Source organism: Phodopus roborovskii, unplaced genomic scaffold (assembly GCF_943737965.1).
Source record: "Phodopus roborovskii unplaced genomic scaffold, PHOROB, whole genome shotgun sequence".
In the NCBI taxonomy this organism is placed as follows: domain Eukaryota; kingdom Metazoa; phylum Chordata; class Mammalia; order Rodentia; family Cricetidae; genus Phodopus; species Phodopus roborovskii.
In genome coordinates, this window is record NW_026125397.1 from 22,588,805 (window position 1) to 22,605,643 (window position 16,839).

The 16,839-nt window shown below is 45.5% G+C and overlaps 1 protein-coding gene across 3 annotated transcripts in view; it reads left to right on the forward strand.

Moving 5' to 3' along the window:
- The window catches only part of Fyn (FYN proto-oncogene, Src family tyrosine kinase), a 177,915-nt gene that overhangs the window by 66,824 nt on the left and 94,252 nt on the right, over positions 1-16,839 (forward strand). For 2 of the 3 annotated variants that reach the window (XM_051175547.1, XM_051175549.1), the window contains exon 3: positions 16,423-16,492. The exons of the other annotated variant lie outside the window; for it this stretch is intronic. The gene's annotated coding sequence lies outside the window, so the exon portion shown is untranslated. The remainder of the gene's footprint in view (positions 1-16,422; positions 16,493-16,839) is intronic. 3 annotated transcript variants of the gene reach the window in all.

Below are 16,839 nucleotides of genomic sequence, written 5' to 3' on the forward strand. Positions count from 1 at the left end.
TTATAGAAAAAGAGGGAAACTCCCTTGAAAATCCAGCTAATCCTACACAAAAGGACACAGAGTATGGAGCCCTGCCTTGGTTACCCTGAGTGTAGTGTTCTGTGCTCTGCCATGTGGGCTTCCGTCATCAGTCAGCCTAACACTAAAAGCTAACTAAGCCTTTGCTCATTGAGGAGGGGATTTAAAGTGTAGCCTGCCTGACTCCTGTGGTGAAGGCCAGTTTTCCAGATCTCAGCTGCTAACAAAAGCTGTGGGCCCACCTTGTCCTCATAACCCTCCCCAGCCCTTTGTGCTGGGCTAGCTCTCTCTCCCTCTCTCTCTCTCTCTCTCTCTCTCTCTCTCTCTCTCTCACACACACACACACACACACACACACACACACACACACATCTGTGAAGCTTGCGGATATACTGCAAGGAAGGAGAAGGCAATGGCCATGAAACAATAAAATCTGTATGGAGGAGATTGCTAGATGAATTTTTACCACTTCTCCCTTTAAATCATGGAAATTGGGCTGCTCTCTGATGAATCCTACCTATTGTCCTTTGAGGTAACAGTGATAGCTGGCTAAGAATTCCCCATGAGAAGAGTTGAGGAGAGACTATTGGAGCTGTGTAGGAGAGGGTTAAAAGCTGGGCCACATGATTTGCGCCACCGTAAGATAACCTGTTCACGAGGAATCCTGCTGCATCATCTTTACAACTTGAAGTGATATTTTTGGAAGTAGATGAATAGAATTAACTTACGCTCTGGGGGGGTGGGGGGTGGGGGCAGTGTGGTGACAGATTTGGGAAACATGGCTGCCGCCGGTACTGTTTTGGACAATAGTAAATGCCCTCCTGCAGCTGTCTTAGTGTTTTGCTTGTTTGTTTTGTGCAGCCTTTTCCTCCGCTTCATCACAATTGTCCCTTTGGCAAGTTGAGGCCCTCCTATACTTACCGAGTGATGCTGGGTGCAGAGCCAGCTGGCTGGAGAGCTTGTCCCCTCCCTGTCTTTCCTGCCCTTTGCCTCATTTTCAACCCTGCTGGGGTGATGTCTCATTACTTGAAAGAAAATTAAAAAGCATTTTACATTGCTTAATACAGATCACTAATTGAAGCTCCCCTAAACCCAAGGAATTTATCGTCTCATTGATGTGTGTGTAACTCCTATTAACATTAATAAAGTTGTTTAGAATCAAAGAGCCGGCAGAAACCCATAATAGAGATCCATTTTGATCCTGCTTCACACAGTGACTCATACCCACAGGGCATCAACAAGCATTTTAAAGATAATTTTTACAACTCCCTTTTAAAAAGTGGAGCAGCTACTGAGTCTGTGGTAGCATACTCATCCTGCCCTTCAGAACTGGGCTTGTCTGTTGCCATGGACGCCGTGCACCCCTCCCAGGCTGCAGATCGAAGCTCTGTCCCTTTTTTTGCGGGTAGCTGCTGTGCCTGCACATCTGCACCGGGGAGCTGGGGTTCAGGGAGCTCAGGAAGACAAGGGTGGAGTGGGTGAGGAAGGCGGCAGGCTGGTCTCCACACCCATCCCTGCCCTCCAGCAGGTAGCCAGGAGGAGCCCTTTGGGCTCTCATTCCTTGTGGAGCTACCTGAACTTTCCCGTTTCTAATCCTTATTGTAGCAGAAGGTCCACAAAGAATCTGAGCTTGTAAAATGGGTACTTTGTAACTAGAAAAATCCTTAGCTTACGCCTAAAATAAGAGTGCCATGGGTTAAGGTGGCCTCTTCTTACCAGGGTCTGGGCATTTGCCCACTTGTGCATTTACGGTCAGTGACAGAGGTCGGCTCCCTCAGAGTTTTATGGACATGTCTCTGTGTCCCTCCATCACGCCTGCCCAGCTTCTTCTCCTCTGCCTTGATTGTAGCAGGGACTGATGGGTAAAAATAATCAGAAAATGAACTCAGCTTGGGAGAAGGACAGGAGCAGTGTGGGAGGTAGAGGCAGGCAAATGTCTTTAGTTGGAGGCCAGTCTGGTATACATAGTGGATTCCAGGCCAACCCAAGACTGCATGGATAGACCCTGTCTCAATAAAGCAAACAAAAGTATGTTGCTTAAAAACAAACAAACAAAATTGTTTCTTAAAAGGTGGGGAGTCCCTCAGAGATTTCTGAAATGCCAGTCACACTGCTCCAGGACCCCCGTGGGCTGCGTCCCAACCAGCTTTGCCCCTAGAATGTGGAGCTACCTTCCTGCCACCGTGAAGTCCCTTTAGTTTGTCCTCTAGTTAAGGAAATGAGTGTTTCTATGATTGTTACTCTGAATATGTGGAAGAAGAATTATGTGAACTATCCCTTTAAACACTGAGCCCCATTTCCAGTTCCTGAAAGGGTAAATGTCAGTTCTCCAAGGAAGGAAGTACACCATTGCCATCTACATTGGAATCCACCGAGTGCCGGAAAGGTGAAGACAAGCCCGGAACACTCGAACCGGGTCAGAATTATCCTTGTTTTACAAATGAGGCAGCCGGAACGAGGGGAATGAAGCCAGCCTTTCTGGGGCCACATGCTCTGGCTGGGTCAGAGCCTCGAGAGGTTTGCTGCCCAGCCCTGCCTTTTACTGCATCCTGCTGAGGTCGGCTGCAGAGGACCAGTGTCAGCCCTGTGGCTCATTTGTTCCCAGAGACCTAATTTGCCCTCCTGCTACCTACCTAAGAGGGTGCCTGGAGCAGGACCAGCACTCCGTGTCTCTGTTAAATGAATGTGTTGTCATAGCTGAAGAAGTCATTATCGTCGTTCATCTCATCCTGATGATGCTTTGGCCACTTTTGAATCTATTTTGAAACTGCTTTGCAAGTGAATTTAGAAATATGTATTAGGGCTGGTGAGATAGCTCAGCAGGCTTGTAGCCAACCCTGGCAACTTGAGAGGAGAGAGCTGACTCCCACAGTTGTCTTCTGATCCATAAGCTGTCTGCTGATCTACACACAAACGCACCATGACACGCGTGTACCACTAAACATGTACACTATACACCCAAAATGTAAATTAATAAAAATTAAGTGCCATCATTACTATTGGACACCCAGGGCAGTGGCCACACTCCTCAGCAAGTCTCAGATGACCGGTACAAGTAGAGTTAGAAGGTGGAGGCACAGCTGCTCTTTAATGTAAACCTCTATAATGAAATGTTAAAATTTCCTCGGCTTTAAGGTCTTCAGTGTAGGCAAGGTGGCGGGTGAGCTGTGAAAAATGGCAATAGTTCTTAGTCACACCCATATCGAGATAACAGCGTTATGATGTAGTTATAGCCTGTGTATACGCTTTGATCTAGCTTCTTCCATTTACTATTATAATTTTCTGGTATGATTAAAGAACTGTGCTGTTTGTTATGTGAATAGACTAATTATCTAACCACTCTTACTATGCAGTTACATATTCTCATAGATAATATTATTGTAAGTAGCATCGTTGTAAATGTTCTGGCACCAAAGAACTTGCCTCTCTGGTTACTTCCTGATGCAAGAATAGGCTTGAGTAAATAAAAACATAAACTGTTGGTGCACGGAAAGGATTCTAAATAAAAATTTGAAAGAAAAACACTTAACTCCTTAATAAAGTAAAGACACGGTGAGAAGTCATTCGGTGGCACACCGCTTGCCATAGCAGGCCCCGGAGCCAACTCTCAGTGCCGCAAAAATTCACTTACCAGAAATTCTTATCTTCCTTCTTCCGTTTTATATAATGTCTGCAAATTGATTGGCCTGTGTCCTCAACACATGTGAACTTTTCTTGTCACCAGCCTTACCCATACTGTGATTGTTACCTACGTGGTAAAGTCCTATTTCTAAGGGCGTCTCTTAGCTTCGTGATGACGCCAAGGTTTCAGTCTGCTCTGTTTGCAGCTGTATCCTGGCTCTCCGGCCAGGGTCTAACACATACTGTCTATTCAGTCAGTGCTTACAGGATGTGAGCAAAAACATATTCTCCCTGCTCCCTCCCCTCCCTCCTGCTCCCCTCCTTCCTCCCCCTCCTCCCCCTCCTCCCCTTTATGGACTCCCAGACAAGCAGTTATTTCCTTACATTGGCAACACATGCCCCACCAGTGGGGGGCATCAAGTCCTGGGTATGTAGCTCTCCACAGCTTTGATATTTAACCTAGAACAACTTAATTCATTACTTCCTGATTCCATTATTTTCCTGCAAACCAGTGCTAGACCCATGCATTTGATCGGATAGGCTGAAGCCCGACTCAGAAGCTGGCCAGTGATAATAGTCAGTAAACAGTCGCTGTTTCCTTGTGTTCATTCTCAGCAACAACCTGCTCTGACACTTGAGCTACGACCCGTGTCCCAGGGACATAGAGATTAACTCACGACAAGAGACCCGTCATGTGAGCTTGCAGGCAGGTTCACCTGGCTTATTTTCCCTGTCCGTTAGCCTTGCACCTGAAACCCTGAGCTGTGACTTGTCAGGTGGGTTTGCTCTGAGGGCCTGCAGCAAAGTGCCTCAGCTGTTCATTATGGCCTCCGGCTACACGCAGCGACAGCATCTCTCTGGTGCTGAGTTTGTTACCACGGACACATTTATGTATGCACTGTCCCTCTGGCAAGCTGTTCTCCAGCTGTAACTTTTTTGGTGACACAGAACTTAATACATTTTCCTGTTGTGTGTCTGTCATACAGATGTAAGACTGGAAACCATTTTCCTCAGAGTCGTCCTGTGGGTGTCTTTGTTAGGGTCTGTCGGTACTGCAGTCAGGGGAGCATCAGCAAGAGACATTTATTTCCTCATGCTTCTGGGGACTGGAAGGGTTGGTTTCTTTCTTTAGCTGTAGATGTCTGTCCTTCGTTTCCGTCATCACACTTGACCGTCTTCCTAGCTGGGTTCATACTTCCTCCTCTGGTTAACCTCACTTTAACTTCATTTCCTCTTTAAAGATCCCATCCCCAAATATGCATTGTCCCATTGGTACTTAAATATATGAATGCAGGGTTGGGGCATAATTCACTCCATAACTATGTCCTTGAATATTTGTCTTTTATTTAATTAAAGAAATGGTAGGTATTGCACATAGGTTGAAAGACAGCTCTAGTGGACCCTGTCTTTTACCTGGATGGGGGATCCACACATGCTTTAGGATTTGCTTTAGGAGATGATTTCAGAGGCACAGGACCCTAATGGTTGGGACAGCCTTCTGCAAACCCAGCCATTACCTTAGCTCAGGACTTGTACACACTTTTTATGAAGTCCAGATTATAAATATTTTCATCCTTATGGGTCACATGGTCTCCTGTGAGACAATTCTGCTATTGTCATTTGAAAGCAGACCCAGACAAAACACAACCAAATGGGTGTGGCAATGTGCCAATACATTTTCATTTATCAACACTGAAATTTGAGTTTCTTTTCTTTTCCAGCCATTTAACAATGTCAAAACTTCATGGGCCATCCAAAGGCAGCTCAGACCTTCCCGAAGCTGCAGCTGTGACCCCCCCTGCCTTGGGGGCTCAGTCTTTCAGCTGTGACAGGCTCTTGAAGGAACCGTCCTGGGTGGCTTTGCTCTGTCCATGTAATTCTGAGCTGATTATCATGTTTGATTTCTGTCACTTATCTCCATTTTCAGAATTCATGATAAGCACATGCCATTTATCAAGAGCGCCCCTGCAGGGGGCTGGGGGAGTGTGGTTGGGGTGCTTGGATAAAGGACCCACAGACTCGCTCTCCTGGCAGCTGGTGGAATTGTGGGTAGGGTTAGTATCAGGAAGCTTGCGCAAGAGCAGCAGATCTTGAGGTGAGAAGTGCTCCTTATTGAGGAAATGGAGTGACTGGGGCACATAGGTTTCTACACCCTGGGTATGGGAAGCAGAGCATCTCTGCACCGAGACTCCCTGGCCTTTCTCTCAGGGTGAGTGAAGTTTCTTGTCAGGCACCTGTCCCTCCAGTCCGTGTGCTCCTCTCACAGAAAGTGGGGCTGTGGGACAGAGCCCTTGTGTGTCTCACTTCTTGTGCAGGTGGCCTTCATTCGTAGGGTGCTGACCTAATTACAGGAATGACCCGCTCCTCCAGAGGGTCCTAGAAATGAACTATCTGCAAAGGCCAGTGTGGCTGGCCTCCTACACACCAGGGTCCCTGGGACTGTTGTGTTGCATACATAATGAGATCAAGGTGTCCCTAAAACCAGAGGGCCACATCTCCCTCCCTGTGGAGCTGGCTGTTCTTCGGAGGTTGGCCAGCACCGCCTGTTGCCGACTTCCCGAATGTGTCTGGGCCAGTGTAAGCATCTTAAGAGCCTGGCACTTCGGAGGTAGGGATGGAGTTCTGGGAGTCATCCTCACCGTTCACCACGCCTTGGAGGGTGCATCTATCCAAGCACTGCTATGAAGGCAGGAATGGGTTGGTCTCACGTAGTGATTCTTGAAGGAAGCCTCCAGTTTCTTCTAAATCTTTCCAGATTTTCCCTTCTAGGATGTTGCAGGCTATAAACCAAGGTTCTGGTAAAAGTACTATGATGTATATGAAACTGGCCTTCAATAGCCAAATTTTTATTTAAGAAACCAATTAAGATAAAATTATCTTCATACCGTCCTAAGATAAAATACAAAATGTCTTCCTCATGGTGGTCATCTTCAGTGAATAAAACCCACGGTTTAATGAAATGGTACTTTGAGGCTTTTAGCATTATACATCTTCAGATTATCTCCATGAATTTACACTGTTCAGGGTCAGGAGAGAGAGAGGGAGAGAGAGCTCTACACAGCTTCTGTTTCTTTGGGTCATAGCCAAAGAGTTGTAGGGTTTGTTTAATGCAAGTGTAATGCCTTTGCATAGAAAATGCAAAAAAGTCAGTAAGTGCCCCATAAGGGGTTTTCAGAAGAGCTCATCTTGTTAGCAACAGCCAGGTAGGACAGGAAGTGACTCAGACACTGCAGACTCCTAGGTTCTAGGGCCTTCTAATCTCTACCCGGGAACTTCACCAAGTTTAGTTAGTGATGGTGCTTTTAAAAGTCAAAAGTTGCTTTTAATCTATTATAAAATTTTTTTTAAAGATTTATTTATACTTATTTGTGTGCACGGTGTTCTGGCCAGCAGGCAGAAGAGGGCACCAGTTCTCATTAAGGATGATTGTGAGCCACCATGTGGGTGCTGGGAATTGAACTCAGGACCTCTGGAAGATCAGCCGTGCTCTTAACCTCTGAGCTGTCTCTCCAGCCCCCCCCAGTGATAAATTTTTCCATGGCCCGGTGTTCATGCTGCTGTATGAACTGGCTTGTCTGTGGCTACGTCAGAATTCACTCAGGTCTTCTGTAGTAGGTGTTGTTTTAAGTTTAAGTCGTTTCCAGTTTGAAACGGTTACCAGCAGTGCCTCAAAGGGCAAGCATACTCAGTTCTCTGTAGTCTTAAGTGTGAGGAGATGTTCCGGCCCCTCTTTGAGCACACTCACCTGTAGTGAGTGGGAAATCCCCACAAGTACCCCAGCCTTCCCAGCTGTCTGTCCTGGTTAGGTTAGCCAATCTGAACAGTATATGGCAGAGCATTGGGTTTGTTTTTCTTGGGTAATTAAACCAAAACATTTTAAGTGTGTATTGGCTATTTCCTGTTTTTCCTTTTCAATTCTTTGCCTATTTCCTAGTGGGTTATCTGTGTTCCTCATTGATGTATGTATGTATGAATATGAGTGTGTGGTGTGTGTGTGGTGTGTGTGTGGTGTGTGTGTGTGTGTGTGTGTGTGTGTGTGGTGTGTGTGTATTTGTCATAGACTGTAGTGCCCCCTTGCCTTTTGATTTATTAATGTCATTTTATGAAGATATTCTTAATTTTATAATACATCAAAATGAGGTGTTTTTCTTTTGTGGTCATTGCGTGCTTTTGAGTTCTGGTTTAAAACTTTCTGTTGTACAATGTGAAGGTGTTCAATGGGTTGTTTTCTAAAACCCTTGTATTTGACCTTTTTTGTTTTTTAATTCTGCCATCCATCTGTAACTAATTTTTATATAGGGTTATCTTCAAGATACTGATATGGTGTGTATTTGCTTCCCGGAACTGCTGTAATAATATAACAAAACCTGTGGTGTCTTCTGGAGGCCAGAAGTTCACAGTTGAGGTGCGAACAGGGTGTTGCCTTCTGAAGCTCTGCAGGAGCGGCTCGCTGCTGGCAGGATGGGCAGTTCTTTCTCCACAGACTCCTTGGTTTCCCTCAGTGTGTGGCCTTCCTCCCTAGGGGTCTCTTGGGGCCTGTTTCCTTCTTATTCAAGGCACCAAAACCAAAAACAAAAACACTGGGTCGGGACTTTGTATTTTATATGGCCTCGTCTGCACATATGCCGGCTTGTTTCCGAGTAAGGTCACTTTGTGAGGTCCTTGGAGGCCAGGGCTCCCGTGAATCTTTTGGGGAGATGCAGTTCTCAGTACCTCAGTGAGTCCAGCACGGAGTCAGGACCTTCATTCAGTCTTGTCTTCCCATCGGCTGAGTGACTGTTCCTGTCTGTTACAGACTGTCTGCTCTGCTGGTCTACTCGAGTGTCCGTGTACTGTGTGTGTGTCCCTGTACTGTGTGAATATCCGTGTACTGTGTGTGTGTGTGAGTGTCCGTGGACTGTGTGTGTGAGTGTCTGTGTACTGTGTGTGTGTCCGTGTACTGTGTGTGTGTCCGTGTACTGTATGTGTGTATGTGTGTGTGTCCGTGTACTGTGTGAGTGTCCGTGTCTTGTTTTCTTTTGCAGGATTTTCCTTGCTTTTGGTCCTTTGCATTTCCTGATAATTTCTGTTTATAGATTCATTCCAAGGGCTGGGGAGATGGCTCAGAAGTTAAGACCACTGCTGCTCTTCCAGGGGTCCTGAGTTCAATTCCCAGCACCCACATGGTAGCTCACAGCCATCTATAATGAGATATGGCGCCCTCTTCTGGCTTGCAGGCACACATGCAGAGAGAATAATGTACACATAACAAATAATCTTTAAAAAAAAAAAGATTCATTCCAGAAAAAAAAAGTGGAAGTTGTCCTTTTTAAGTAAAATTAAAGATTCAGTTTGTGAGAGTTGTCTAAAAGGTCTTGTGCCACAGTCCTTCAGTCTTCCTGCTGGTGCAGCCTGTTCCTCCCCCACTGGGCCAGCTCTTCAGTCCTGGTAATTGTTTGTCTTTTGATGGAGATTTATTAAAAGCTAGAAGAGAGAAGGAAAGCTTCTGCTTTGTATTCACACCATTAAGGATTTTTTCCAAGTTTGCTAAAGTTAACAGGACCAAGATTTAAACCAGTCTCACTGACTCCAAACCAGAGCTGGACAAATAAAACAAGCACTTGAGAAATTGTTCTTGTAGGAGGTTTGTTGCTTTAAAACCTGGCATCTTCAGGGATGGTTGAAACAGGTTTTTGGTAAAGAGTAAGTTAGCTTGATATTGGCTCGTCAGTGACATAACCGAGGACCTTAACGTGGGCTCTAAGAGATGCTGGGCTAAGATCTGCATATGGATCAAGTGGGGAACTAGATCTCTAATTGTGAGGACCTGGGGCCTGGAGATGGCTCAGGGCAGTTGGCAGTCTGAGTGGAAGTTGGTCTGTTCTACTTCTGCTTAGTAATGAGAATTTAGGAGGAGGAGGAGAGAGAGAGAGAGAGATACTGGGTATGTGACAGACACGCAGGGCTCTGGTACTAAAAGATAACATTTAAATTATAAGATACTCTTTTAACAGTCCATCTCTTCTCAAGCTTGATATGCTCACCCCCTACATCTCAAGTTCTGCATGACTCGCTGTTAGCCTCCCTTCTGGGGTATATATGAAATTACATGGAAGTGCATTCTCAGCCTTCCATGGGGCCACTGCAGGTGTGTCTTCAGGGGGAGCCGGGGACACGTTTAAGATGCATCAGAACAATGCAGGGTTTCTAATCCAGACTAGACTGCGGAGTCTAGAAACAGCTTGACCTAAAAGGGAAAATCAGAAACAATTGGTATTCGCTTAAAAACACTGTTTGCTTCATTCTCTCGTCTTTACCTGCTACTTGATCATTATCCACATATATTTCATTCTAATGACTCCTAGAGACTCAAAATCCACCCCACACTAGACAGTTAACTCTTTGTTCCAATGGCGTTTACTTCACTTAACCCTAAATGAGTGGAGTACCCTTGATCTGTAGATTTCAGTATGGGAATAATGATAGCATGAAATTATGTCAATGGTTTTATTTCTTGGGCCTTGCTGGAAATTATGGTGGTGGGAACAGCACTCTTTGGCTCAGCCACCCATTTGCACAACAGCTCATGCCTGAGTGCCGTGAACCCCCAACTTATAGTTCTCCACTCTAATTTCACCATCTCAGTAACCTGCTCTCTCTTGGCTTCTTAGTAGCCAAGAATGAACTCTGCTGATTTTGCAATGCCTTGCTCACAGTGAGCTTCTGCCGTCTCATCCTGGTACTCACATTAGAAGGAGCAACCAGCTTTTGACCCCCACGTCCCCTCGGTCTGTGGTCAGTCTTCCGTGCTTGCTGACGGTGCCTTCCAGGCTCTTCTCTGCCCCCCACCGCCTCACCTCTCTGCTGTTTGCTCCACTCCAACAATTCATAAAGCAGCTACCACGGCCTCGTTGGAGGGAAGCCAGGATTGGCAGGAGGGTTAGCTAGTGGGTCAGTGAGGTCTCCCCCAAAACACCGTGTTAATCACCCCAGCACCTGCCCAAAAGGAGGAGGGAAGTCTACAGTCAGTCAGAGCGGCGTGCTTCCCTGGAAACCATCCTGGCCCTGGCTTTGTCTGTGTGCTGGTTTGTAGTATTTGATCACTTGGAGCTCTACTTTTTCAGACAAGTTAGCTGAAGGTCTTCAGAGGCTGTTGTAGCTGGCAGAAGTCAGGGAGGAGTTTGAAGTCTGTTGTTATTGCACACATAAGCTGCCAGCCTCGACTTCACTCCGCAGATAACAGTGGCAGCCACAGGAGAGTTATGAAGAGGAAGGGACTAGAACTCATCACTCCTCTGGGCCCTCGTTCTTGTCCTAGCTTTTAAGAGCAGAGCTTGTAAAGGTGTTTAACCTTGTAAATAATAGGTGGTTGAGGGGTTGGGGTTTGTTTTTTGTTTGTTTTTCTTTTTCTTTTTTGCTTGTTTGTTTTTTACTTACTGTTTTTATTTTATCATGAGATTTTTCTAGCCGTGTCACACAGGCCCAGCAGTTCCTGGATGGATGTGGGACAGAGTCTGGTTTTTAACTGTTCCCCTTATCCTAGAGAAGCAACAGCTTCCCTTGTCATATCTGTTAGGAACTAGCAGCCAGCTGCCCCCCCACCCCGACGATGGGCAGGACGCTCATGGCCCTGTCATCACTACCTAAGCTTTACCTGGGGTCAGAGGACTCAGTTACGCATGCGCAAGCCTCTTTTAAAGCAAGCGCACCACACCCCCCTCTCTCTCTGGTCTCTCTCTGGTTCCTCTCTTGACCCCCCTCCTGCTTCCGGTTGGCCACCAGCTACCCCCTCTTTCTCTCCCCTCTCTCAATAAACTCCACACGGGCGCTGAGTCTCATGTTTGTGTTTCTTAGGCATTAGCTGCAGCAAAAGAACAACAATATCCATTCCTTAACTTTTGGGGGAAAGCACCCCACATAAGAGACACCCCTTGTCACTCACATGCATGAGATCCACTGATTTATTCAATCAGTCAACAAATATTTTTGAATGCTTACTACACATTAGATTCCCTTGAGAGATTGTTGTAAGTGATCGCACTGGAGTCAAGCTGGGTAGCCCGAGCTCTGGGTTAGCAGCCAGGGTAAAATCCCATCTCTCCCATCCTCTAATTAGAAGGCTTTTTGCAAGCTTCTTGGCTGTAGTGAATGTGGTTTTTCACTTGCAAAGTGTGGTCTAGGCTGTAAGTCCTTCCCAGATGACATGTTGTCGTTGGGACCTAAGCAGCTTGTGCCCCAGATACTCATATATGCGAGTAAGGTGGACGAGAAGAAGCCAGAAGTAAGCTAGGAAGTAACAGGAACTCCCATGAGGGAGTCTCAACTCGAGGAGGCCTTTTGGTTACTCATTCAGTAGATGTTGTAAATTCCATGCCAGGTACTGTACAAGCGATAGGAACAGGACCGTGGCCAAGCGAGAGTCCCTTCCCTCTGGCCAGGAACAAGAATGGTAGCAATGTGGTTTGAAATGCATTAAACGGGAGCCGTTGGGGAAGTTGGAAGTAGGACGGAGGGGCAGGAGAGAGAGAGCAGAAAGGGTCTGAGAAGCAAAGAACTGAGGTAGAAGCTGGGCAGACATGCTGTGAGACAGTGTTCTTACTCCCTGACAGAAAATTCATTGTCATCAGTCTCCATGACAAACCCAACATCAGTCCAAACCCAGAATACCCCTCTTCTCCGCTGTGGTTAACAATCTAGGACACCAAAGATGTCTGGTGAGACATTTCCATTCTCCACAACTATACATAACTCCTACATATGAGTCAAAATTATACCAACGCCACATGTGGCTCTGAGTAATGGCCAGTCTCTTCCCTTCTCTCAGGAAGGTCTTCACTAAGATCCAGGACGTGTAAAAGTATATAAATGCCTGCATGAGATACTGCCCCTCTCATCTCCTCCAGACCAGAGAGCCGCCCCCAATTGCACAAGTAGTTGGAGCAGATCCAGAAACTGAGAGCCCAGGCCCTTCTTTATTTACTTCAGTAATTACATATCTTCCCTACTGGAGGCTGAGCAATTAGTCTCCCATTGTCTTTGCAGGAAATGACATCCATGTGACTTTTTGGGAAGGCAACTGTTGACCACTCTGGTTAAGATAATTTGCAAAGTATTTAGCATTTCCTCTGCATGATTGTGTCCAGCTGACTTAGAACTTGTGGGAATGCAGACGAGACCCGGTCATGATAACCAGAACAGCACTGGGTCATTTCCAGCAAGAAGAATCTCCGAGTGCTGCTCTGGCCCTCGGATGGGAGGGGTCTCAGCACCTTGTCGCCTGTCTGCTCAGGGAGACCTAAGCAATGAGGGTTCTCTGGGGACTCAGAGATGCTGAGTCCTGCCTTTGCTTTCCAGGACTTTCCCCTGTCTCAGTGTTAACCTACGCTCAGCAAAAGACACACACACACATACACACACAGAGAGAGAGAGAGAGAGAGAGAGATTCTCTCAGAGACGTGACGTGTTCCTAGTGAAACATTCTTGTCTCATTGCCCAGTATTAGGTCCATGTTTATTTTTGGCCCAGGCATTGGCAGGAGTCTGGGGTCTCTTTGAGTCAGAGCCTCTCCAGCCCTAGTATACACACCAGTCACTTGGGAAAGCTTGGTTTGAGTGAAGCCTTAGGACTAATAGTCCTGACAAGCATCCACTTGACACTTGTCGGGGTGGGGGTGGGTTGGTGTCCTTGCAAAGCCCTAACCCCACAGTGAGATCGTTGTCCCCAGCTCTTGAGGCTCTGTGGCTGGTAAAGGATGTATGAGGGTTCCATTAGGAAGAGGAGAGCAAGAATAGCCCTGTATTGATGAGAACTGTATTGGCAATACCTGTTCAGTGTGTACCTAAAATGTCTCTTTGAACTCAGAAGTCATATACAGCCTGTGGTTTATCTTGGAAACAGAAAGTACACTGGGCTGTGCACTATTGTGTGGGCGTAGCCATAAAAACAGTATTACTCTTCATAACTACACACACATTGCAGCTCAAGGAATGGAAGATGCATAGTCAAGTCATCTCCTTGGTACCCTTCAGTTGCTTGCACTGGTAACTAATGTCACATATCCAAACCTGCCCTACCTTTGTTCTTACAGTAGGTAGCTCATCAACCTTGGGTGTCACTGGAGAGAACACACACCCACGTATCCCAGGAGTCACTTGACATGATGTTAGGTGTAAAAACTTCTGCCAGTGGTAAATCGCTGCCAAAGCAATTGGTCACTGTGCCCTGATTACTGATTTCCAGTGGAGAAAATCATTATGCTTTCTTCATCTCAAAAGGGAGAAATGTCCTGGGTTTTTTTTGTTTGTTTGTTTTTTGTTTTTGTTTTTGGCAAAAGATACACAGTTATCTCTTGCTGAAGCTGCTTAGGAAAAAGGATAATATGGACAGTCTTGCCCATCATGGGTCTGATTCATCTGTGGGGCTTGGAATGCTGAATGTGGCAGATGTTATAGACCCACCTGAGGTGGTCATGAGTGATCCTCGTCTCTGGCCTCATATGCAAAGACTTCACTCCTGGGCGGTGGCGATGGGAAGGTGTGCGGGATTGCACCGTTTCGTGTGCTCCCAGGCCACAGCTTCACAGCTGGGTGATTGGCAGAAAGTCATGTCTTAGTCCAGTTCCCAGTAGATGCCAAAAGGTACTAACTGGCCTTGCCAGTTTCTCCATGGTTTCTCCATTCTTTGCTATGCAAGAGCCTAGGAGGTGGAGAGTCCTAGCTGCTCAGGATCAGCAGGGCTTGGTGCTTCTGGAAGGCAGGAGTGTGCTTATCTCTTAGGCATCCAGGGTGTTACTTGTCAATGAATACATGAACAGCTGGTCTGTTCCCAGAGACCTGTCAGTCAGCAACACAGATGAAGCATCCACTCTCTAAAAGGAAGGGAACATTTTGTTGCCTAACTTCAGTCATTTGTAATCTAAATATAGAAAGCTAAGGTGTCCATCTACATATTTAGGACCTCATAGGCTGCCAAAGAGAGATGAGATAGTTTTAATATTGTTAAGCTTGTACAATCAGTGTACTTAATCTCTGATTGATGCAGACAGTACTGATGAATACCTCCCTTCCCATGCAGGTGATAGGGGAGAGTGTTATTAAAAGGAATAGAAAGTTAAAATGCTTAAAACTCAAAATATAGCAAGATCTCATTTAAAAGACTATAAAAACAAAAATTTAAGGTAATCAAATTAGGAAAATCAAGACAGTGAAAGATGAGAGTTAGGAGAGGCTTAAAGCTGGTGTACTTGATCTGAGGACATGGCTGGAATTAAAGGAGTCAGGGACCTAGAGAGGAAGAAATCTCTTTGAACTGAAATCCAACATTTCTTTTTATTATAGAATAGTTTCAGCTCTGTATAGAATAGAATATGGATGCTATTCTATTTGTATGTTTTTATATTATATTACAATCGAGGACATCATGAAGTATGGTTTTTCATTTAAGGATACTTAAAAATGGCATTTACTTTAGTTTTTGCAGAAAATTGTTTAAATATTGAAGGAAGTCCATTTCATCTTTGTTATTTTTTTTTTTTTTGAAACAGGGTTCCACTATATAGTTGTGAAAATTTTTGATAACTGATTATGGGTGCATTTTGTGGCTTAAACTCTTTCCATTTCATATGTTAACTCCAAGTACTTAAAGACATTATTCTTAAAAAAGAACAAACAAGCAATAACAACAATAAAAATTCCATTTAGAATTCTGAATAAATTCTATAGACTGACATAGTCCAGAAAGGCAAGGAGCTCCTGCCCGAGATAATCCTTGGGCCTCTTACTAGTAGGGGTAGGACAGAAGGACCACCTGGAGAGGCACCGGCCTGGTTTAGGCCCAGCAGCAAGGAAGGTGGCTGCTGCTTCCCGCCTGGTCCAGAACATGGGAAATAAAGCTGAGCCAAGTATAAGTCAGGCGGGTTAGTCTCATGCGGAATGTGCAGGTGATGGGAAGGGAAGGGAGGCGTGCTTTCTGAAGAATGTTTGTAAATGGCGTGTGGGGGAATGCTTTGCAGAGTCAGGAGGTGTGTGTGTGTGTGTGTGTGTGTGTGTGTGTGTGTGTGTGTGTGTGTGTTGGGATGACTAGAGGCTAGAGGCTGGGCATGGGTTTGCTGCAAGCAAGCAAGGCATGATGCAGCCCAGCCGGGTAGAATGAAGTGAGCCGCAGCCCCGTGTGGGCTCAGCAGCAGGTTTGGGGCCTGGTGTGCAGCAGAGGTAAGAAGCCACATTAGGACTCAGGCATGGCCAGTGAGGAGCATGAAGGGTGGACCTTCCATTCACTCAGCACTTACTATGTGTCCATTGCTGTTTTAAAGCTATGTCCTGAGAGTGATGCTATTTAACAGTAACAATGACACTGTGAGGCTGGTCACTACAATTCCTATTTACAGTTAGTTAACCCACTGAAGAAGAGAGAGGAAAGTAGCCTGGGACCTCCCAGAACCAGGTAGGAGGAAGAGAGCTGTGATAAAAAGGAGATGAATTGGCGCTAAGGGAAAATGTTACAAGTTTAATGTTAGGTATTTCCCATCGTTCTCTTACCTTTGGTTGTTTTAAAGGATTGGAAATTCTTATTTGTAAGCACAGTTTCTGACTGATTCAATTGTTCACAGGTTTTTTTTTTTTTCTTACTCATGTATGCTAAGATAACGTGTAAATTGGTTTCATTTTCCTGTGCACAGCAAAGGGGCAGCTGGTAGGGAGTTTGCTGCTGCGTGATGGGTTTCCCACACAGTGAAGAGACAGAGAATGAGCAGTGAGCAGCTTAAAGTGGATTGTGAATAAGTTGTTTATTTGCATTGTTTTTCAGAGTCAGTCCAACCGGTGGTTTAGAAGACATGTGGTGTATATAAAGTTTGTGATAGTTGGTGGAAATTTGGGTAAGTGTTGTCACCTTTATTTCTAACACATTTAGTTGTAAAATGGTGCCAAAGAGGGGAAGCCACTGCCCTGCCCTGCCTGTGCACCTGTTAAATCTGCACTAAACCTCAAGTGACAGTTTTTAATTAAATGTGGCCCTGAATTGGTATTTTCTGACAGTATGCCATTTTTCTTGTTTAAGCTAATGTTACTAATTTGATACAGGGGCTTTCTAAAATCTAGTAAGTGTAAATTTGGGGAAGCTCAGATGTACAACCCAGGACACACTTGGCAATTTAGTTTCCACACTAAGTCAGCAGTGTAATAGGAGCCATAAACTCACAGACCAGAAGAAGTAAGTCTCTAA